The following is a 24,274-nucleotide window of genomic DNA, read 5'->3' on the forward strand; positions in this document are numbered from 1 at the left end:
GAAGAGGTAGAGACAGAGAGAAAGGTCTTCCATCCGCTGGTTCACTCCCCAGGTATCTGCAACAGCCAGAACTGTGCCAATCTGAAGCCAGAAGCCAGGAGCGTCTTCTGGGTCTCCCATGTGGGTGCAAGGGGCCAAGGACTTGGGCCATCCTCCACTGTCTTCTCAGGCCACAGCAGAGAGCTGGATGGGAAGAGGAGCAACTGGGACTAGAACTGGCACCCACATGGGATGCCCGCACCTCAGGCCAGGGCTTTTACCTGCTGCGCCATAGCGCCGGCCCCCAATAAATCTTTTCTTAAAAAGATATTTGAGGGGGATGGTGTTGTGGCATAGTGGGTAAAGCCTCTTGCCTGAGATGCCAGTATTCCATATGGGTACTGGTTCGAATCTTGGCTGCTCCATTTCCAATCAAGCTCCCCACTAATGGCCTGGGAAAATCAGTGGAAGCTGGCCCAAGTGTTTGGGTCCCTGCCACCCACTTGGGAGATCAGGAAGAAGATTCTGGCTCCCGGCTTTGCCCTAGCCCAGCCCCAGCCATTTTGGCAATGTTAGGAGTGGGCCAGCGGATGGAAGACCGCTCTCTCTCCCTCTCTGTCTCTCTCTCTCTCTCTCTCTGTGTAACTCTTTCAAGTAAATAAATAATTTTTAAGGTACTTGAGTCCCAGATGGACTCAATCTCCCTGGCTTTGTCCTGGGCCAATTTCTAGATGGTGTGGGCATTCAGGGAGTGAACTAGCAAATACAAGATTTCTCTCTTGTCTGTGTCTCTGTCTCTGTCCCTATCCCTTTGCCTTTCAAATAAAATGAAAAAGATGCATTTAATACACTTAACCTACATAGTTAACACAATACACTCTAAATTATCAGTTGCTTACCCTCATGGCTGTGTGGATGACTGGGAGTTATTGGTCACTGCTGCCACCCAGCATCACCAGGGAGTATTGTACAACATATTGCAAGCCCGGGAAAAAATCAAAAGTCAAAATTCAAGGTATACTTGCCTGTTGAATGTGTATTACTTTCAAACCACCATAAAGTTTAAACAATTTTAAGTCAAATCATCATAAGTCATGGACCCTCTGTACTCTACTACTGTAATGACACTGTATAAATCACTTGCAACTCCAGTATAATGAGTAAGGGTTAAAAATAACCATAGCTACCATCATTTGTTAAAGGATACTAATATAAACATGTAAATTCTGACATTAATGATGTAAATGTAAGTAGAGGAAAAGTAAAGAGTATAGATATTTTTAAGATGTATTTACTCATTTGAAAGGGGGAGTTACAGAAAGAGGGGAGAGATACAGGGAGACAGAGATCTTCTATCCTCTGGTTCACTCCCCAAATGGCTACAATGGCCATGGCTGGGCCAGGCCAAAGCCAGGAACCTGAAACTCCATTGGGGTTTCCCACACAGGTGGCAGGGGCCCAAGCACTTGGGCCATCTTCCACTATTTTCCCAGGCATATTTTCAGGGGACTACATTAGAAATGGAGCAGCTAAGACTCGAAACGGCACTCATATGGGATGCCAGCATCACAGGTAGCTGCTTAACCCATCGTGTTATAATGCTGGCCCCAAGTGTGGCTTTTGTATGAAGTTGATGTTAACTTGTTACAGTGTAAGACAGACATAAGGTGCAACTACAGTTATATTGTGCAAGCCTTATGTAACTATAAAGCACACCCTGAGAGGCAGGAGGTAATGACTCAAGTTCTTGTGTCCCTGCCATCCCTGCCATGCATATGGGATAGACTGAGTTCCAGGCTCCCGGCTTTGGCCTGACCCAACCCCGGCCATTTGGAACATCTAGGCAGTGAACCAGTGGATGGAAGATCAATCAATCAATCAATCAATCTCTCTTTCCCTTTCAAATAAATAAAATAAATAGAGAATTATTTTAGAAATTAAAAATGGAAACTCAAAATACCAAAACTTTGGGATACCACAAAAATCAGTTCTAAGAGGGAATTTTATAGTGATAAATGCCTACATGTAGGAAAAAGAAAGATCTTAACTTTACACCTCAAGGAACGTGAAAAAATAAGCCCGAAGTTAGTGGAAGGAAGGAAATATTATAACAAACAAATAAAGTAAACTAGAAAACCAATAGAAAAGATCAAAGAAATTAAATTGGTTTTTTGAGAAGGACAAATGAATTTGACAAATAATATCTAGGCCAAGAAAAAAAGTCAAAGGACTCAAACTAACAAAATTATACCTGAGGGGCAGCATTGTGCATTAAGCTGCTTCTTGAAAAGCACACATCCCATATTTGAGTGCCAGTTTTTTCTTTGGCTTCTCCATTTCTGATCTAACTTCCTGCTAATGCACCCAGGAAGGCAGCAGATGACAGCCCAAGTACTTGGGTTCCTGCCAACCACCTTGGAGACCCAGCTGGGGTTCCCAGCCTGGTCCAGCCCCAGCTATTGTGGGCATTTGGGGAGTTAACCAGTGAATAGAAGATTCATTCTCATTTTCTCTCTCTCTCTCTCTCTCTCTCTCTCCCCCCCTTTCCTTGCCATTTTTACCTTTCAAATAAATAATTTTAAAAATTATACATGAAATATGGGACATTACACTAATACTATAGAAATACAGGGGATTGGGCCGGCACTGTGGCTCACTTGGTTAATCCTCTGCCTGCGGCGCCGGCATCCCATATGGGTGCCAGGTTCTAGTCCTGGTTGCTCCTCTTCCAGACCAGCTCTCTGCTGTGACCCAGGAGGGCAGTGAAGGATGGCCCAAGTGCTTGGGCCCTGTACCTGCATGGGAGACCAGGAGAAGCACCTGGCTCCTGGCTTCGGATCGGCGCAGCGTGCTGGCCATAGCGGTCATTTGGGGAGTGAACCAACAGAAGGAAGACGTTTCTCTCTCTGTCTCTCTCTCTCACTGTCTATGACTCTACCCATCAAATAAAAAAAAGAAAAGAAAAGAAAAGAAATACAGAGGATCATAAAAGATTACTATGAAAAATTATACACCAAAAATAGATAACTTAGAAGAAATGTGTATATTTATAGAAACACAACCTACCAAGATTGAGTCATGTAAATGTAGACAATCTAAATAGACCAATAAGTAAGGAGATTGAACCAGTAATTAAAAACCTCCAAATAGAAAAGGTGAGGACTGAATGACTTCCCTGTTGAATTCTACCAAACATCTAAGAAAGAAACACCAATCTCTCAAATTCTTATGAGAAATTCAATAGGTGGGAGCATTTCTACATTCATTTTTTGAGATGAGTAATACTCTGATAATAAAAGACACTATAAGAAAATAAGATTATAAGCCAGTGTCTCTGATGAACATAGATACAAAAATCCTCAACAAAGCACTATCAAGCCAAATTCAATAGCACAGTAGGCCAGTGCTATGGCTCACTAGGCTAATCCTCTGCCTGAGGCTCTGGCACTCCAGGTTCTAGTCCTGGTTGGGGTGCCAGTTCTGTCTTGGATGCTCCTCTTCCAGTCCAGCTCTCTGCTGTGGCCCGGGAAGGCAGTGGAGGATGGCCCAAGTGTTTGGGCTCCACACCCGCGTGGGAGACCAAGAAAAGCACCTGGCTCCTGGCTTCGGATCGGCATAGCACGCCGGCCATAGCTGCCATTTGAGGGGTGAACCAACGGAAGGAAGACCTTTCTCTCTGTCTCTCTCTCTCACTGTCTAACTCTGCCTGTCAAAAAAAAAAAAAAAAAAAAAAAAGCAAGCACAGTAAAACAATCATATACCATAATCCAGTGAAATTTATTCTAGGGATGCAAGGATGGTTCAAAATGTGATTATAAAAATAACCATCTCATTAGATTCAGAAAAAGTATCTGACAACATTCAACATCCTTTCATGACAAGAACTCCCACAAATTAATTATGGAAGGAATATATGTCCACAGAATAAAGGTCAGATAGGACCAGACCATAGCTAAATCACAATTGTTGTGATATTATGATACTAAGGTCAAGAATAAGTCAAGGATGCTCACCACATTACTTCTAGACTAGAACTTGAAGTTCTAGATAGTACTTGAAGTTCTAGTTGGTACAATTAGGTAAGAAAAAGAAATAAAAGTCATCCAAATTGGAAAGAAAAGTGTTGAATTATCCTTGTTTGAAGATGATAGGATTTTTTTTTTTTTTTGGACAGGCAGAGTTAGACAGTGAGAGAGAGAGACAGAGAGAGAAACGTCTTCCTTCTGTTGGTTCACTCCCCAAATGACCGCTATGGCCAGCACGCTGCGCCGATCCGAAGCCAGGAGCCAGGTGCTTCCTCCTGGTCTCCCATGCGGGTGCAGGGCCCAAGGACCTGGGCCATCCTCCACTGCCCTCCCGGGCCACAGCAGAGAGCTGGTCTGGAAGAGGAACAACTGGGACAGAACCGGCACCCCAACGGGGACTAGAACCTAGGTTGCCAGCACTGCAAGCAGAGGATTAGCCTAGTGAGACGCAGCGCCAGCTGATATGATCTTTAATACTCAAAACCAGGAACACTCACCAGAAAAACTGTTTGAACTGATAAATGAATTCAATATGGTTGTAGAATACAAAGTCAACATAAAAGAATCACTAGCATTTCTATACACTGACAATGAGCTATCCAGAAATTAAGAAATCACATTTATAGTAACACATAAAATAAAATACTAAAAAATAAAGTTAATTAAAGTGGTAAAAGAATTGTACACTAAAAATGACAAAATATTAATAAATATAAGATAACATAAATAAAAGCTATACCATGTAAATGGATTTTTAAAATTAATATTGTTAAAATGTCCATACTACTTAAAGTGATCCACATATTCAATGAAATCTCTATCAAAATTTCAATGATATTTTTCAGAGAAATAACAAATGTCATCCTAAAATTCACATGGAACCACAAAACCCTGAATAGTCCAAGCAATCTGGAACAATAAGAACCAAGCTGGTGTGGTGAGTGCTGTGGTATAGCAGGCTAAGCCGCCACCTGAGGCACCTGCATCCCTCATGGGTGCTGGTTCATGTCCCAGCTGCTCCTCCTCTTCTGACCCAGCTCTCTGCTATGGCCTGGGAAAAAAGTAGAAGATGGCCCAAGTATTGGGCCCCTGCACCCATGTAGGAGAATGGAGGAAGCTCCTAGCTCCTGGCTTTGGATTGGCCCAGCTCTGATCCCTGTGGCCATTTGGGGAATGCATCAATAGATGGAAGATATTTCTCTCTGTCTCTCCTTCTCTCTGTCTGTAGCTACCACTCAAGTAAATAAATAAAATTTTCAAAAAAAAAAAAAAAAAGAACTAAGATGGAAGTATCATACTACCTGATTTAAAAACTCAAGGGAACTTGAAAAAGTTGTGGGTAAACGTCTTAAAATACAAGATTTGAAATCCATGCAGTTTTTTGTAATGTGCATTTTCAAAGAATTTTTTGAAGATTCACATATATACAATTTCAACATTTTTACACCAAAATGAACTTACATTTTAATGCCATTTTCCCACAAACCTTTTGAGTTACCTTCTATGTATTACAAAACCACAATAATCAAAACAGAATGGAACTGGCATAAAAAAAAAAAAAAAGACACACAGACCAAGGAACAGAATAGAAATCCCTGAAATAAATCCACACATTTAAGGTCAGTTTAACTTTGATAAAGTTGTCAAGAATACGCAATAGAAAGGAAAGTCTATTCAAGAAATAATGTGGGGAAAACTTCATATCCAAATGAAGAAAAATGATATTGGACCCTTCTCTCACATCATATACAAAAATCAACTTAAATGGATTAATTTAAATATAAGATTTGAAACTAAAAGAAAACTTAGGGAAAATTTCTTGGAGTTAGTGTGGACAACGAATTTCTGGCTACAACTCTAAAACAGGCAACGAAAGTGAGAAGAGATACTTGAGAGTGCATCAAACTAAAGAGCTTCAGTACTACAAAGGAAACAATCAACGGAGAGCAGATAATCTCTAGAATAGTAGAAGATATTTGCTAACCATATATCTGATGAAAGTTAACATCCAAAATATGTAAAGAACTCAACTCTATAGCAATAAAGCAAATGATCTAATTTTGAAACAGGCAAAAGATTCGAATAGATATTCCTCAAGAGAATACAAATGGCTAACAGTTATGTGAAAAAATATTCAAAATCACTAATGACTGGGGGAATGTATATTAAATCTACAATGAGACATAACCACATATGGCCTATTACAACAAGTAATATCAAAATGACAAGATACAAGTGGTGGTGAGAAGGCAGAGAAAAAGAAACTCTTGTATACTGTTGGTTGGGATGCAAATTAGTATAGCTATTATAGAAAATTGTATGGAGTTTCCTCAAAAAATTAGAATTATTATAAAGGAAACTCACAGCCCAAAATGTTTATGAAAATGGGTATTATGAGAAGAACTATACATGGTTTTCAATTCTGTCACAACAAATAAACTTATTTTTTAATTCCATTTTCCATGAACTTTTTAAGTATTCTCATATACCTAGAGAAAATAGAAGCAGCATGTCAGAGACATCTGAACACCTAACGCTTGTAGGGGAACTATCACAATAGCCAGGCTAGGAATGGACGGATGCATAGGTAAAGGTGATAGAACCACAATGGATACTATTCAGCCTTTCAAAAATCTTGTCCTTTGAGATAACATGAATGAATTTGGAGGACATTGTGCTGAATGAAACAGCCAAGTAGAGAAAGACAATTATAGCATGATATCATTTATATGGGGATACTTCAAAAAGTTCTTGGAAGGTAAAATTAAAAGACAGGTTTATTGGGGCCGGTGCTGTGGCGTAGTAGGTTAGGACTATGCCTGTGGTACTAGCGACCTATATGGGTGCCTGTTTGTGTCCCGGCTGTTCCACTTTCAATCCAGCTCCCTGCTATGTCCTGGGAAAGCAGCAGAAAGATGGCCCAAGTGCTTGAGCCCCTGCACCCATGTGCAGGAACCTCTTGGCTCCTAGCTTCGGATCGGCCCAGCTCTGGCCACTGTGGCCATTTGGGAAGTGAACCAGTGGATGGAAGATCTTTCTTTCCATCTCTCCCTCTCTGTCTGTAACTCTACCTCTTAATAAATAATTAATAATTAATTAATGATTAATTAATTAATAATTTAAAACATTTTTAAAATTTTAAAATAAAATAAAAGGCTAATTTTTGGAAAAAATTTGAAATCCATGCAAATTTTTCATAATACCCCTTTTCCATGAAGCTTTGGAAGACTATTACTAAAAAGTTGAATTGATACAGAATTGTGGTTGCCAGAGGCTGAGGAGGTGGGAGGGAAAGGAGGAGGTCTTCGTAAAGGGAGGAAGTTTCAGTTAGGATTTGTAGGTCCTGGAGATGGATCATGTACCACGGTGGCTTTAGCAATACTAAGGTGTGGTATGCTTGAAAACTGTTGTTAAATGTTCTTACCACAAAAGGTTACGTGAGTGATAAATATCTTGATTTAATTACTACATAATGCATATATATATCAAAACATCATGATTCATAACATAAAGATATATGATTTTTGTCTTTTATATTTAATAAAGCTAGGGAACAAAAAGAAAACAGAGGGAGTTCATCTAGTCACTGTTGAGTTTCAGATGTTGCTAGCCCCAAGTGACAACTGGCTGCATCTCATGAGTAGGAGAAACACTCCTCCATCGACCACAGAAATTCTGAGAGGTAATAAATGATTACTGCTGTTTAAAGGCACTTGATTTATTACATAGAAATAGGTAACTAATAAAACATATCTCCTGTTTCTTCTAAAAGTCATGATGTCTTTTGTAGTTTACCTTATATCATAAACATTGCAAATGTCATTAAATATCCTTAAAGAGTCCAATGCCATTAAACAGTCTTCCCAAAACATAATTTTTGCAGATGGCTGCACAATATTCCATCATATTGATGATGTTGCTTTTAAAAATTCAGGGAAACAGAATTAAAGATAATTAATATTTTTCATGAACCATATGAAGGCCCCCTCATATATAGCATAATGTAATATGAGGATAAATATATATATGAATATATATATATATGGAGATAGGTAAAAAGTAGGTGTTTAAAAAAGCAATGTCATAGCCCTAAAGAATGAATCCCCACAATGATGAAAAATTGGCTGCGAAAAAATATACGACTACTTATCAGGAATGACAGGGTTACAGACTATTTGGGCTGAGATAGGGATTTAGACACAAACCAAGTGTTATCCAGGTACAATTTGAAATCCTAAACTATGTCTTAATTTTTTTCCTTCTCCTAGAGTACCTGGTATAAGGGAGTACACATACCAACTTTCTAAACTTATGTTTAATGAATGAATGAATAAAAATCTTAAAGTATGCAGAGATCTTCATATATAAACATTTGTTTAGCATTACACGGTATATGTGTTATAGTATTTTTGAATGTATGTATGTTAAAGTATTTTTGAAGAGGGCAAACTCACTGAAAATTGGTGAGGGCTTCATCAAAGAAGGCAGATTGTGCTTCGTCTAGAAGGGCAAGTTTAGGTTTAGAGAAAGGAGGGAGGCATAGACCTAGCTGGCCAGATCATCACAGGGAAAACTGTGGCCAGGGAAAGTGTGGGACACATTGAAGGCTAGTTAGCAGGCATATCGGTTAGGACCAGAGAGAGAGAGAGAGAGAGGGAAAGGGAAGTCAGAATAGGGTCGGGGTGGGGCAGGGGGATTCTTTAAGACTTAAATGTATAGTGCAGTAGACAGTTTTCCAGTCCCAATTCAGTCTTCTCTTTGCTAAAAACTGGTTTCTGGAGAGAGATGCTTGCCTTGTCTCAACTTCACTTCTTGCATTTTCATGAGACATACTTTTTCTTATAACAACCATAACCACTTTGAATGTATTTCTGTTCCTTGCACTCTGGCTAAGATCCCGGGCAGTTCCTAGACATTATACTTGCAGAAGGATGGAAGGTTGAGTGTATGGGAAGCCCCTAAGGGAAGGAAACCACCTCTAGGGTTACTGAGAGAGTCTATGAATAGTTTAAGAAACAAGAACGGAAGCAGTAGTGATGGGAAGGGAGGAACGGATGTGAGACATATTTAACAGGAAAAATCAATTGGGTTACAGGAAGGCGAAGGATACAATGGAGGACAAGACGGTTCGAACCTGGATGGGATGATGTCGCCATTACAGGAAATGATACCAGAGGCGGAGTAGCTAAGGGAAGAGGGCAGAACTTTTATCTTATACGTGATCAGTTTTAGGTGATGATGGAACATCAAGGAAAAACACAGTGCTGACAATTAGACACCTTGTCCTAGAATATAGGGTACAGTTCTAGAACTCAGAGCTCCATAAGCAAAATCAGAGTTCTTTACAGATTGGTGCCATGAGCAAGTTCTCATGGGGAGAAAGAATTAGGAGGGAGCTAGAAAACAGAAACCTGTACTAAAGTGTTACTTTTTTTTTTTTTTAAGATTTATTTTATTATTTATTTGAAAGTCAGAGTTACACAGAGAGAGGAGAGGTTGAGAGAGAGAGAGAAGTCTTCCATCTGATGGTTTACTCCCCAGTTGGCTGCAATGACCAGAGCTGTGCCAGGAGCCAAGAGTTTCCTCTGGGTCTCCCACGCGGGTGCAGAGGCCCAAGGACCTGGGTCATCCTCCACTGCTTTCCCAGGCCATAGCAGAGAGCTGGATTGGAAGTGGAGCAGCCAGGACTAGAACCGGCGCCCATATGGGATGCCAGCACTTCAGGCCAGGACGTTAACCCGCTGCACCACAGCGCTGGCCCCTAAATTGTTACTTTTAAAAGCAGAGGGAAATAATGCTCACGAAGATGGGAAGATCCAAAGGAACTTGCAGTATTTCAGAATTCAATAGAGAAAGGAAAAAGTTAGGCTATGAAATGGGACTGGGAAGAGGAGTAGAAAAGCTGAAAAGGGACTGTTCATTATTTAGAGTCTCTGATTTTCTAGTTTCTAGTGGAGTGGGGGAAAAGAGAGCATCAGAATTTATGTGCTGAAAATCTGCAAGAGAAGTGAGGAAATCAAGGTGGTCCGTGACAGATGCACACGGAGAATTCCAGCTGTGACACTGGGTGATCCAAGTGGGTGACTGGAGGGGCAGGAGGTTTAGGCAGGTGGGGCAATAGTTTTCATGGCAAAAGAGAAATGTGGGTATTTTGAAGAAAATATTGTAGAAGCAAAAGAAATTGAGAGAGAGGATACCGAAGAAGGATGAACTAAGTGAGCTGGTGGGAGCTCCTGAGATAGAAACACAGACATGCACCCTGCAGTGCGAGCACACTGTTTGAGCAGCACACAGCTCAGCTGCCCTATCCTGTTTTTGTCACTGTGTCTCCACTACCAGTGGAAAAAGTTCTGGGACCGGCAATGTGGCATGGTGGGTAAAGCCGCTGCCTATGGTGCAGGCATCCCTTATGGGCACTGGTTCCCATCCCGGCTGCTCCACTTTCAATCCAGCTCCCTGCTAATGGCCTGGGAAAGCTGAAGATGGGCCAAGTGCTTGGGCCCCTGCACCTGCGTGGCAGACCTGGAGGAAGCACCTGGCTCAGCTCCAGACATTTGGTCATTTGGGGAGTGAAGCAGCAAATGGATGACCTTTCTCTTTGTAACCTTTTGTCTGTGACTCTACCTCTCAAATAAATACATAAATCTTAAAAAAAAAAGAGTCTGGTTCCTAGACATAAGAAATTACATGATGGGGTTCCCAATGAGATTGTTCTCTTGGCCTAGACTGCTATTCTTAGGGCTACAAACATAATCTCAACACACTATTGTTATTTTGTGAACACTGTTATTACTTTGTGAAACCAAGCAGCTGCACCCCTCAACCCAGATGTCTTAACCTTGTCTGAAGTTCAGTTGATGTCTGACCTCATCAATCCTTCCTCATTAGCTTGTGATTTAAAAAAAAAAAAAAGGTAATATCTGCAAAATCCAACAGTTAATGGCATTTCCTAAGATTAAAAAAAAAAAACTGACTTAAAAAGCACGTTTGACATTTGAAGGCTCGTTGCATGCACTGCCTCCCCCTCCTTTTCATTGCCCCAGAGGCCTCAGAAGATCTTTCTTCAAAACTATTTGTTTGGGAGGCAGAGAGAGATGAGAGAGGGAGTACACTCTCATCCACTGGCTCATTCCTCAGATGCACACAATGCCCCAGGAGTAGGTCAGGGTGTAAGCTAGGAGCCAGGAACTCAGTCCAGGTTTCCCACATGGTTGGCAGGAGCCCAGTTACTTGAACCATCACTGTGACATCCCAGGGACTCCACTGAAGGAAGCTGGAGTCAGAAGTCACAACCAGGAATTAGGTCCTCTGATAAGAAATGCAGAAATCAAACACAGGGCTAAGTGCCTGCCCCAGGATCATTTCTCGAAGCCCCAAGTCCTCCCTGCCCTTCCCCCCAAGAGAAATGAGCAATGTTGCACCACTCTCTTTCTCACAGGCCTCTCTCCATCTTCTTTGCTTCTACCTCTCAGCTAGCTGTTACTTCAGGAAAACCTTGCCGCATGTGGGAATCCAAAAAGGTCTGACTTTAGCTACACAATGAAAGCAGTGTTAGGGTGTTTTGTCCTTAAAAAGGCAAATACAAAGTTTGGGAGCAAACTTAAATGTAAGTCTAAAGAAAGGTCTCTCAACCGCAGAGTCACTTAGATAAAGTAGTCCCGTTAAGAAAGAATTATGTCTATTTCATTATTCTTCTTTAGTAATTTTGCTTTCCTAGCAATTTTAACAGACAAAATAAATATGGTTATCTCTCATGCCTGTCCCCAAACCCAATACAGCATGTGGCACGTCCTGGAGCCTCTAGCAGTGTCTGTTGCTTTGGATAAAAGGTGATTGTGAGTTGAAAATGAATCTTGATGTGAATGGAATGGGAGAGGGAGTGGGAGATGGGAGGGTTGCGGGTGGGAAGGAAGTTATGGGGGGGAACCCATTGTAATCCATAAACTGTACTTTGGAAATTTATATTTATTAAATAAAAGTTAAAAAAAAGAAATAAAAACCTGGGAAACAATTTGCAAAAAAAGGTGATTGTGAGTTGAGGAAGTATATTCTTTGTTTTTGTTAGTTATTACTGTGCTAATTAATGTAGTATAATTCTTAACATATTCATATCTGCATAATGTATTAATATATTAATACTATCCCATTATAAATTCTTTGTACTGATTTACTTATTAATACAAATGTATAAAACATAATTTAATACAAATGATAATACCTTCTGAATACATTGGAGTAACTTCATTGTGGACATATTACATTTTAGGTGCACGTACCCAGTCACTATTTATAACTTTGTTTCTTTGGGGAGAATGGAAAGTGAATTCAGAGAGCCAAGAAAATTAAAAACAAGCTTTTGGAGTGTTACCAATTCGTAAATCATGCAATGAATGGTCATTATTTAGATTTCAAATGTCTTTAACTTTTATTTTGATTTTAGAATTTTCTGACTGCTTTAAATCTACCTTTATAATCAAACCCTCATGGAATAAGAAATGAACCCAAAATATGATTGCTCCAGTTGGCTGCAACTCATTGCCAGGACTTCAGAAGCCGGTCTTTCCAGGTCTCTGCAATTGGCAGAGCCATGAGAACCTACAGTGTCTTGCAGTTCTGTCCACTTCCACCAGTTCTATTTTTGTATCTCCATATTTAGTTCATAGAACTATCTTTATCACTCCAGCTGACCAGCATGCGAGTCCCTGAGGCATTGTAGTTATACACGACTATTGAAGCGTACTTCCTACCCTTTACATAAGACAAGGCAAAATGCAGAAAAGATGTCAGGAAAGGGTCTCAGTGTTAGAACTGCATGTGTGCTTTTATTGCTGAAGATTTCTTCCTTCATACTAAGTTTCATGCATGATTAAGACTCCAATGTTTATCTTGCCTTATTCTCAATTGAGAAACCCATAGTTACCCAGCCTAAATGAACACTTGTATTGTTCTAAAAGCCAAATCTCAAAATCTGCCAATTCTTTGCTTGCTTTTTGATTATTCAGTTTAGTTAATAATTGTTAAGACTTGAATCCATCAGAATGGAGAATAATGTAACTCCCAAATAAATAGTAGCATCTCACAACCAGAATTCAAATGTTATGTATGTAACTGTGGGTAAAATGACAACTTTTCTGTTTAGATTTGCACCATCCAGTACAGTAGCCACCAGTCAAACTGAAGCTACTGAGCATTTGAAGTGAAGTTGGTCCAAAGTGAGATGTGCAATAAACATAAAACACATACTGGATTTCAAATGCTTGGTACAAAAAGAGGAAAATAAAATATTTTATTAACAAATTTTTTTATCTTAATTGCAGGTTGAAAATGATACTGTTTTTGATATATTTGGTTAAATAAACTATATTATTAAAATTCATTGTACCTTTAAAAAATATTTATTTATTGGGCAAAGAAACAGAGAGCTCTCAACTGCTGCTCTGCTACTCTGCTCCTCAAATGCCTGCAGTGGCCAGGGTGTTCCAGGCTGGACTGGACTAAAGCCAGGAGCTGGAACTTGATTCAGGTCTCCCACATGGACCCAAGTATTTGAGTCATTCCCTATTGCCTCCCAGGGTGCATGTTAGCAAGAAGCCGGAATTGGGAGAAGAGCTGGGACTTGACCCTAAGCACTCCAGTATGGGGTAGAGTGTCCCAATGGGTGTCCTAACCATTAGGCTAACCATTTACCTCATACCTGTTGTTTTTAACATGGTCACTAGAAGTATGTAATGAACCATGTCACTCACAGTGCTGGTCCAGAAACCTCCACAAAAAATAACTTGACCAGTACATGGCCTTTAAGGCTAAGTCAGTGCTGCTGCTGCTTTGTCCTCCAAAACTCAAAGCTGCTGTCAGATTTTAGTTTCCCCACTAAAATTAGTTTCCCCATGCACAGAATTTTAATAGTATCCAACGAGACATAAAGGACACAAGTCACTACAAGAGCCAAATATTACTGCAGCATAACACCTATTTATTTAACTCTTTCCTAACTTATACCATGCCCCTCATTTTTTTCTTCTTCTTCTTTTTAGAAGTTTTTATTTATTTATTTGAGAAGTAGAGTTAGAGAGAGAGAGACAGAGAGAAAGTTCTTCCATCCATGATTCATTCCCCAAACAGACACAACAGCTGGGCCGATGCAAAGCCAGGAACCGGCAGTTTCTTCTAGGTCCTTACATGGGTGCAGGGGCCCAAGCACTTGGGCCATCTCCTGCTGCTTTCCCAAGCCACAGCAGGGAACAGGGAACTGGATCAGAAGTTGAGCAGCCAGAACGTGAACCAGAGCCCATATGGGAGGCTGGCACCTCAGGTACAGCGCCCCATCCCTCATTTTCTTCTAAGGGATTATGAACTGTGCCCATCTCATGGCATGGAAACTGAACAGCCAATCATGAATTCCTTAGAGTTTTTGTTGTGTCCCCCCCCCCACCCCGCCCCGCCAGCCTCTGTCCATTGCTGCTAAACTGAAATCACAGCAAATAGAACAATGAATTTGATTTTGTATCTAATGGAAAACAAAGATTTTTAAATGTGCTTATCTGGGCAACCAGCAGCCGACCAGAGGCAGCAGAGTTACAGAAACGCGGTTGAGCCTCATTACTGGCTTTGTGCACAGGGAGGAGCTCACCCTGACCCTGAATATTAATACACATAAGAATTCAGTACCAAATCCCTGATGTAGGATTACTGGATTACTGAATTAAAAACATATTGGAGGCCATTGCTGCCAGCAAAGAATTGTGTAACTGCTGGTAAAAACAATAGCGATTGCAAAAGTAGATCGAGAACAAAACAATAACATTTTTGTAATGTTCTGAAATCATCTCATGAATAAGGCTGAGATTGGTTCCACTGCATTTCCCAGTCTGATTTGCTGACCATCTTGTCTGTCCATCATTGTTCTCCGCCGTCCATTTCCTCCAATTGTCAATTATTACTAAAACATAAAAAAAAAAGTGTGTGTCTTTGTTTCCTGTTGCTGATGGATGCAGTGAAGTCATGGAGCAGGCAGTGCATCCTAAGCTTTTCCATTACAATAAATTATGCTGTCACAAACAGGATACAGCTCCTCACTGCACAACAAGGCTCTCAATGGCGCTGAATTAGCACAAACTTTGTCACCCAAAATAGCAAGAAATTAGAACAGAGACTTAGAGCTCTTTGTTTTAAAAACATCCTGGGTTTTATCCTTTATTACAAAAGTAGTACCGGTGCCGGGGCTCACTTGGCTAATCTTCTGCCCGCGGTGCCGGCACCCCAGGTTCTAGTCCTGGTTGGGGCACCGGGTTCTGTCCCGGTTGCTCCTCTTCCAGTCCAGCTCTTTGCTGTGGCCCGGGAAGGCAGTGGAGGATGGCCCAAGCGCTTGGACCCTGCACCCGCATGGGAGACCAGGAGGAAGCACCTGGCTCCTGGCTTCGGATCGGTGCAGCGCCGGCCACAGCAGCCATTTGGGGGGTGAACCAACGGAAAAGGAAGACTTTTCTCTCTGTCTCGCTTGCTCTCTCTAACTCTGCCTGTCAAAAAAAAAAAGTAGTACCTACGTATTACGCTGGAGACAAATTATAAAAATCATCATTACCCCACAAATTTGAAATTCCTATTGTTAAAGCTTGGCATAGAATTTTTATCTTGTAACACTTTCTCATACATGGATACATGTGTTTAAGCAAGTGGGATCACACCATGTATACAACTTTGTAGCCTTACTTCCCATTTACTATGAACAGTTTCCAATGCCATTAAATATTTTATTATAATTGAGTAGCTGTAAAATTCCCTACACCTTGGAAATTCATTTAGCCACTCTTTCATTTTTGTATATTTAGGTTAGTTACCAAGTATGTCTTACAAACAGATAAAGATTCTTTTACATACATTTTTATTTGAATCTATGACTCTTTCCTTAGGCAATATTCCTAGAAGATAGACTTCTCATTTTTTACTAAAAAATACTATGTATTTTAAAATATTTACAATAAAATATGTAGGTAGGCTTCTTCATCATAAAGGCATGTATGTGTGTTAAAAGTTTAGTAACCAAATATGACATATGTGCCTTCCTAAAAGGGTAAGCAAGTGAAATAAATCTTAACACTTACAAAGCTTAATATAGATGTAAAACTGGTCTGTGCAAAATGCCCTCTGGACCAGTTAGCTATACAGCTGTCAGGAATTCCATGAAGTCCTTTTCCAGAATCACACAACCAGCATCCACACCATTCCAGACCACCCCATTGTGCCTCTGCGAGTGCTTGCTAATATAATACTGTTTGGAGCTTGCAAAGGAAGAGCTCACTTCCAGTGCCCAGCTCTGCAGTCTCTGAGCTGGGCTGAACACTGTTCACGGGGATCACCACTAGAGGGCAGCCAGGGACAGGGAGAGGAATTCAACATCATTCTTGGGCTCGATTTTTTCTCTTCACCATAATCTTCATTTTGCCACATAACGAAGGGAAAATCAAAAATGAGTCACTGAAGTGGAAAGCTACTTAGATAAAAGTAAACAAATAAGAAATCTCGGTGCATAAGCCAATCCTATAAGAGAGATAAATCAAGAAGTGCAGGATTTTATTAGCATTACCACTGTTAGGAAGAATAAAAGAAATCTGGTTAGAATTTGGGTTATAGCATGAAAAATTGGTACCTTTAGACCTCTGCAGGTGATGAAAGTAAAATCCACTGCAATATCCTTGCATTTTTCATGCGAATTAGCAGGCACACGGGCTTTGGCCTCATATATGCCTGGGTTCCATTTTCTATCTCTCACCAGCTGTGCTATCGTAGACAAGTTATTTAACTTCTCTGAACATCCATTTACTCATCTATAAAATGTGACTAGTGGTGGAGCCTGCCCAAAGGTGATTGTGAGCATTAAATAAAATAATAGAGCCTGGATGTGTAATGAATGCTCATTAGAGGTTGGCTGTCACTTCCAGTGGTTACCTCCCTCCTAAATTACTGCCCATTTTCAGTTGTTTGTTTACTTTTTTCTACCTGGCTCTCCATCATCATCTCAAATTTAGCAGGACTGAAACCAAAATCGTCATTTCTCTGGCTAACTCCCTGACCTGCTGCTGTCTCTTTGGTCATTTCTTTGGACCATAAAGTATGTTGTCCTCTTTTTTGTTTAATAAATTAATTTGAAAGAGAGAGAGCGAGCGAGCGAGAGAGAGTGCTTTCCAATAGCTGGGGCTGGGCCAGGCTGATGCCAGGAGCCAGGAATTCCATCCGGGTTTCCCATGTGAGTGGCAGGAATGTAAGTACTTGCATCATCATCTGCTGCCCGCCAGGTGCATTAGCAGGAAGCTGGATTAGAAGCAGAGCAGGACTGGCACCCACATTATGATATGGGATACCAGCAGCTGAACCCGCTGCACCACAATGCCTGCCCACATCATCTTCTTTAACACATTCTCTCCTATTATTATATTATAAGAAGGAGACCTTAAAAATATGTTTTGATGATGTGGAGTTGCTTATTGGCCTGTAATAGAGAATGTGAGGGGATGAGTACATAGGAGAAAGGGACTCTCCAGAGGTCATTATTCCAAATTTCAGGTTCCTGTAGATGCACAAAATCAACAAGTAACGCCCCTTCCTCCTCTGACCAGCATGAGGCCAGATGGCAGGAGTGTGCAGCCACCTGACCTAGTGCTTCTCCTGTTTTCAACACATCCCACACCTGCAGAGTCTATTTGACAACTTCTGATTTCCTTGCTGCTTCCCATGGTCTATTCAGCAACCTGATTTCACTTATATTTAAATGAGAGGGCCAAGGGTGGTTTCTGCTACATAAACTGCAAGCACATAGTGATTCTAGGAGTCATACTGAGAATGAACAATAAATGTCTATTAAATGGAAAAAAGTTATATTGGACAATTTTTTTTCAAAATTAGCTCTCACTTATAATGTTCCCAAAAGCTTGAAAACACATCAATTACTGTGTGAAACTATTAAGCAATTCCTGAGAAATGTATTTCCAATAACTAGCATTTCGTAGATTTATAAGCACCCGTGGACATCCAGGAACCAGTGACCTACAATGAGACTTTTACAAGTGAAAAAAATAGATTCTTAGAATGAAATATATAACTCATAATTTTATCTATTGCTTAAACCTGAAGCAGTACTAAGCACTTCTCTGAGTTCCAGGACAAGATGAATCAGGACAGCTCTGAGCAACCTCTCCACCATTACAGCTCCGTGCTGTGGCAATTAGCTCGGCTACCTTAGACTGTCTGTGGGGTCAGAAAATAGACTGAGAACTGATGGTAGCACTTGAATGTCCTGAAAATAAGCTCTGAGTTTGCTTCTTCAGGTCTACCACATTCACCAAGATTGTTTCCTCGCAACTTAATTTCAACTAAGAAATCACGACTTTTCTGTTTAACAGCATCATACCCTCCTATGGTGTCCGTGGAATGAATTATCATTTTCTAATCAAAAAAAAAAAAAAAAAAGACCCTTACATTTTCCCAGGAAATGAGACCCACACTGAGCCAGAACCGAGTCCTGGCCTCCTATGCGGGTCCTGGCTGGCGCTGCACTTCTGACTTCCAGTTTCTCTATCTTCTTACGACAGATTCTAAACATCCCAATCTCAAACAAGGATAAGCCCAAATCACAGAAACACATTTCCTCCTTGTCTTCCTTTTCAATAAACCACCAGAAACGTATTCCTTTGTTAGTTATTGTGGTGACATCAATCAAGTTACTCCAACACATAACTGTGGATATTATCAGCAGTAGATGCAAATAGGGTGCATCATTTAAACAAATGTGCTTGTTTAGGGCAAGGAATGTTCAAAGAATTCAGAATGTCCCTAGGAGCTTTCCAAGTTTCCGTGGGCAGCATCAACTGTTCTTGGATTTAATCCATTTCCTTTCAACCTTTCCACTTTCAAACCCAGTGACATTTTTCAAGGCATTCAGAAAATAGATGCTGAAAGAATGTTTTTAAATAATAATTTAAATGCAAATACTTGCTGTGAGCAGTTTCTAGCCCTGGAAACAGTTCACTGTTTTCTTGTTGTTTTTTTGTTTGTTTGTTTGTTTGTTTGTTTTTGTACTTCTTGAAAGTTCTTTTCTGAAAGTGAATGTCCAGGAAAAGAATATTTATATTTAAATAAATAATCTTTATCTCCAATTAATTTCATATAAAATTTAAATTTTGGTTAAAATGACTTTTTCTAGAAATGTCTATTTTTGCTTGAGGACCTGTTTATTAAATATATTCTAAGCCGTCATTGATCAAAGAAACCATAGATGGATATTAATTAGCTTTTCAAACAGGAAAACAAATACCAGAAAAACACTTTTTTCTGAAGTGATCATCCATGAAATTATTTATACTATCTAATCTCCTGATGATAAAGAAACTATTGAAGTTAGTGGAATAAAGTTATCCTAAGGAAATTATTATTTTATGAAATATTTATTGTTAAGACTAACAATGTCAACTGGGGCAGGTTTCCAGACTCCTTCAGAGGTAAAAATAAGGCCCACTGAAAAGTTACATGCCCTCAAACCACAAGTATTGCCCATGCTAACATCAATATAATTCCTAAAGTGCATGAAGATACAACAGACAGACTGAAACACGACACATACCTTAATTCGCAGATGTGTGATCATTTATAGTTCCTCCCACTATTGAATCATCTTTTTCTTTCCACTTCATCAATTTCTAGCAAGTTTTCTCTTCAATGTGTCTAAATACCTAGAGAGCCCGGTTCTCTCTTCTAAAATGCTGTCATCACCTCCATTGCCCAAATGCAGTTCAAAAATAAAGAGGGGAAAAAAATGAAAAGAAATTTGCAAGCTGCTTACGCCTAACAACAGTCAAGCTGCTAGGCTTTGAGTTCAATGAATTAAAGGTTGTTTGGCTAAATGGCAGGCACACTTCCTCCTATTCTTTCCGAACTTAGTTTTCCTGCCTCCAGTGGGGCTTTTTCCTTTCCAGGGCTATAAATAGGCTGAGCACTGAGGAAAGAAGGCAGGAAATGCATTTGATTAGAAAAAGCAGCCCAAGTTAGGGCCCTGTGTGTGTGTGTTTTCCAAGTGAACACCAATAAACAAGCTAAAGAAAATTTGGCCTCAAATAACTCAGCTTTGGTATACGCACCATAGTCAAATTATCCTTAATTTCTTATAGTCTCAGTTTCAATAGAAGTAGTTATGTCCTATAAGCAAGGCTTGGGCTTGAAGATGCATCATTTTCTGATAAAATACTATGAATGAACCTACTCCGAGTCCTTTATTTTCTATAGGAGTGGCATGTAAATGGAATTTCTAAGAGACAAAGGATGTGTGAGGTAGGAGGCCTAGGGAGGACTTTCGTTGTTTTTCTTTTGGGGTTGGGGGAGAAGAATTGAAATGCTTTTTGAAGCAAGTTTCAACATAAGAAAGATACCATTGGGTGAATAAGAAAAGCAGATACTTCTGCTTAAAACATGAAGTACAGTTTATAAACTGGTCATACATCTGCAACCTAAACTAATAACCCACAGTCCTACTACTCAAAGTTGTTCAACTTCCCTCATAATTATAGACAACACACACTAAATAAAAATTAGTTATCATTTTCACATAGATTAGCAGATAAAAATTTGGATAATGTTTGAGGCTGCTGAAGTGTAAAGAGATAAGCATTCATACAATAGTACATGGAAGTTTATGTTGGCATAAACTTTTTGCAAGACAATTCTCAACTTCATTCAAAATATTAACTAGAGTAACAAGATACTTAAATGAGGTTGATTCTGTGAAGTGAGAATTTAAGTGTGGAGAGGGAGGGTGTTTTAGTTGTGACATTCATATTTTGTACTCTTGTAATTATCTTGTGTGGGTCATACTTTACAACATTAATTTTAAAGACAGAATTTTTAAACTGCTATTACTTAAGTTCCTTCATATGAATCTATTAAATGCTTATTTATTATATGTCATGCAATCATCTATCATCCCTATCTCTCTGTTTACATAGGTACTTCAAAAAAGTTCATAGAAAATAGGATTAAAAGATTAATTTATTTTAATGTAAAAAGTTTTGAAATTCATGTATAGTTTGTTCATCATACTCATTTCCATGATCTTCTTGAAGACCCTTCATATCTGTCTATCTACCTAAAAATTTATCTATCATTCCATACTACTGTCATTCAACATGACACATTAATTTCCCAGCTACTTGGAGAAGCTACCTAAAGCAAGCCAAAGCAGTGCAAAGAACAGGCCAACTGTATTTAAGGGAGAGATAAAAGAGTTCATACACTGTGGGCAGTCATGATAAATATAAATTCAAAACAAACTTCACTAACACATATATTTGAAATTTATGAGTCACCTGAAACAAGACAAAACCAAAATAAACTGTGATAAACTAAAATTAAAAGTTGATCATGGAAACAAAACTTCCTGTTTCCTATTTTTGTGCAGTGATTTGACAATTGTTTTCTAATCCATCATTTCTTGTCCCTTCTTGAAAAGCCTTCTTCAATAGAAACAATAGGCTATTGAACAATGAACTCAGCCAGAGCTATGGGGAAAAAGCAAGACTATCCAGATCCCAGGTGCAGATTGGGAAGGAAAATGTGAGCAAGAGAGAGAGGGAGGAAGAAAGGGAGAGAGGGAGAGAGAGAGAGAGAAAGAAAGAGAGGGAGGGAGGGAGAGAGGGGGAGAGAGAGAGAGAGAAAGAGAGGGAGAGGGAGAGAAAGTGAATGACTTCCTTGTAATAGCAGAAAAGATGAAGGAAATCCATGGCTGTTGGCATAGAACAGCCACAGTGTGTTGAAATAGCTGAGTTGACATTGGCAAGAACAAGGCTAGCAATGGGGTGACATGTTTTGGGGAGCCAGCCGTGCTCCCATGTGGGAAGAATGAATGTTTCTAAGAAACTAAGGATATTCACCAGGCTTTCACTGTCCTCTAGAAATGGTTATTCTCCTTTGGTGGAGAAATATTTTACTTCTACAAAAAGGAAAAAAAAATAAATAAACTGCACAGAGCTTCCACTAAAACCCATCTCTAGGCAGGAAGCATTTCACTTTTAGGGAAAGATCTGCTCTGTATTCTTAATCTAATGTTAATGGCAGACTCTCTCAAAAGGTATAGGGGAGAAAGTGAATGGCCTTGTTAGGGAAAGCAATATATAAATTTCTTGAATCATTTTGGTTGTGTAAGTGGAGGAAAATATGTTTTTATTTCAAAAGTTTCAATATGTAAATCTAGAAGACCTAAGCTCAAGCCTAAAGTAAAATAAAAAGAAAATCTATTACTATTATCCAAATGAGCTGAATGCACTGTATGTACGCATTGAGCCTGTGTGCCCCATAGATTTCTTTTAATATAGGAAACTAATTATTTTTAAAGTTTATTTATTTGAGAGGCAGACAAACAGAGAGCTCCCTCCACTGGTTCACTTCCCAGATGCCCACCGTAGCCAGGGCTGGGCCTCGCCAGAAGCTGAAAACTCAATCCTCGTCTCCCACAGGAGTGGCAGGAACCCAAGTCAAGTACTTGAGCCATTAAACTGCTTTCCAGTGCCTGCATTAGTGGAAAGCTGGAGTCTGGAGCAGGAGCCAAGGATCGAACACAGGTGCACCAATGCGAGCCTCAGGTGTCTTTACTGGTGTCTTACCATTAAACGAATGCCCTCACTCCCCACCCATAGGTGTTTTTAATAATAACCAGTATTTTTCCACAAGGATAGAAGCTCTAAGTGATTACCAAATTAGAGGCTCTACATGGTGTTCCTTTGACTTGAATTGTTGTATTGTGCTAATAAAAGTACATTCAAATTGCTGGAATGATTTTAGCTTTGGCAAAAAGAATGTAGGTTAAGAATGGGTCTCTATATTTTAGAAAGAACATTAAAAAGATGGTTGAAAGTTAGGGAGGAATTCTTCATCCCAAAATTAAAATTTGAAAGTTGGCAGCTCTTTGAAGAAACTAGAACCCCTTAGTGAGATAGAAATGAAATGTTCACATTAATTTCATTGAAATGGATTTGTGCTTATCACTAGTTCATTTTTAGTTAGCCCAAGTCTCAGTAAACATAATATTAAAATTACCTTGCTAAATAAAAGAGCTCACAATATCTCCCAGAAGAAGCCCAGTTGTGGTAACTTTCAGAGGGAAATTTTAACCAGGCCTGCCTTCGCAGCATTTGGCTTTGGTCTCTGTTGCCTTTCTGTCACTTTGACACACACCTAAGGTAAAATACCACTAGTTTCTAAGTAACAACAACAACAAAGAACCAGAAGACTCTTTGATACTAAATGTCTATAGCTTGCTCACTTTTGCCAAAGCTAAAATCTGATGTCACAATAACAAAAGGAAATTCTAGTTGGTGTTGTAGTAAAATATTTTCTATTAACTCTGAAACATGGACACTCAATTAGCTGTTTCTGTCAGTTGTGTGTTGTTTTGGGAAAAGGCTTTGGACGCAATCACAAGGTTGTTTGTGTAGCTAATCACTATTGGCAGCAGGAAGAAGCAAAATCGTTACTTGGAATAAAGCATGCATGAAAGAAAACAGACCATTGTAGGGATAGCATGGCTCAAATCTGAAGGCAAAGGGAGACCACCATGGATGCCAAGGACTTTGGTACCTAAATATTACATTATTTTATAGAATATTTGGAAGGAAGCAGGGGAAGAAGTAGGAGAGAACATGGTGGTGAAATTAATTTACTCATCAACAATGAAAATTATTGTTTTGGCAGTCACTCTAGTCAAATAAAAAGCCACATGGTAGTCTGGTTACTGATTTAAAAGCTTATTCAGGTTTCTTGTTTAAACACTAGATTAATTTGAATTCATAATAGGGTCAATATTTCATATAACTCCCTGAATTACATCATTATGCAATTAACAAAAAACTTAAACTGAGTTTATATTGATATTGGCAAGGTGAACATAACCATGAGCTTTAGAATTCTGCCATGGATTATGGAGTGCAAATTCACCTTAGCTGAAGCATGTTAAAACTTCTGAGCCTCTGGCTGTGTCCAGAATGATTGAGAATCTTTCTCTTTCCCTTGATGGCTTTAAAGAAGTAACCCACCACGATGTGAGCTGCCTATGGCAAGGGCCTCATGGCAAGGAACCAAGGGTAGTCTCCCTCCAACAACCAGCAAGAAACTAAAACCCTTACTCAGCCTGCAAGGAACTGTATGCCACAAAACATGAGCAGACCTTCCAACAGTTGATCCTCAGATGAGACCAAAGCTCCAGCTAACACACTAATTGTAGCCTTTTAAAACTG

The 24,274-nt window shown here is 39.6% G+C and overlaps 1 long non-coding RNA gene across 2 annotated transcripts in view; it reads right to left on the reverse strand.

Moving 5' to 3' along the window:
* The window catches only part of LOC149128150 (uncharacterized), an 83,677-nt gene extending 63,737 nt beyond the window's left edge, over positions 1-19,940 (reverse strand). Inside the window, exons 1-2 of one of the 2 annotated variants that reach the window (XR_016229483.1) lie at positions 19,618-19,940; positions 18,990-19,093 (exon numbers count right to left, since the gene is read on the reverse strand). This is a non-coding gene — a long non-coding RNA (uncharacterized LOC149128150). The remainder of the gene's footprint in view (positions 1-18,989; positions 19,094-19,617) is intronic. The other variant, XR_016229481.1, reaches the window with a different exon arrangement.
* Positions 19,941-24,274: the final 4,334 nt, after the last annotated feature.

Source organism: Oryctolagus cuniculus, chromosome 2 (assembly GCF_051225735.1).
Source record: "Oryctolagus cuniculus isolate XC-2025 breed Fujian yellow rabbit chromosome 2, ASM5122573v1, whole genome shotgun sequence".
NCBI lineage: Eukaryota > Metazoa > Chordata > Mammalia > Lagomorpha > Leporidae > Oryctolagus > Oryctolagus cuniculus.